Genomic DNA, 260 nt, shown 5'->3' with positions numbered 1-260 from the left:
TTTTAATTTCATGGTTGCAGTCACCATCTGCAGTGATTTTGGAGCCCAGAAAAATAAAGTCTGACACTGTTTCCACTGTTTCCCCATCTATTTCCCATGAAGTGATGGGAGTGGATGCCATGACCTTAGTTTTCTGAATGTTGAGCTTTAATCCAACTTTTTCACTCTCCACTTTCATTTTCATCAAGAGGCTTTTTAGTTCCTCTTCATTTTCTGCCATAAGGGTGGTGTCATCTGCATATCTGAGGTTATTTATATTT

This window comes from Bison bison, unplaced genomic scaffold (genome assembly GCF_000754665.1).
Source record: "Bison bison bison isolate TAMUID 2011002044 unplaced genomic scaffold, Bison_UMD1.0 scf7180017863702, whole genome shotgun sequence".
In the NCBI taxonomy this organism is placed as follows: Eukaryota; Metazoa; Chordata; class Mammalia; order Artiodactyla; family Bovidae; genus Bison; species Bison bison.
The sequence above is the reverse complement of the archived record's forward strand: the minus strand, read 5'-3'. Positions refer to the sequence as shown.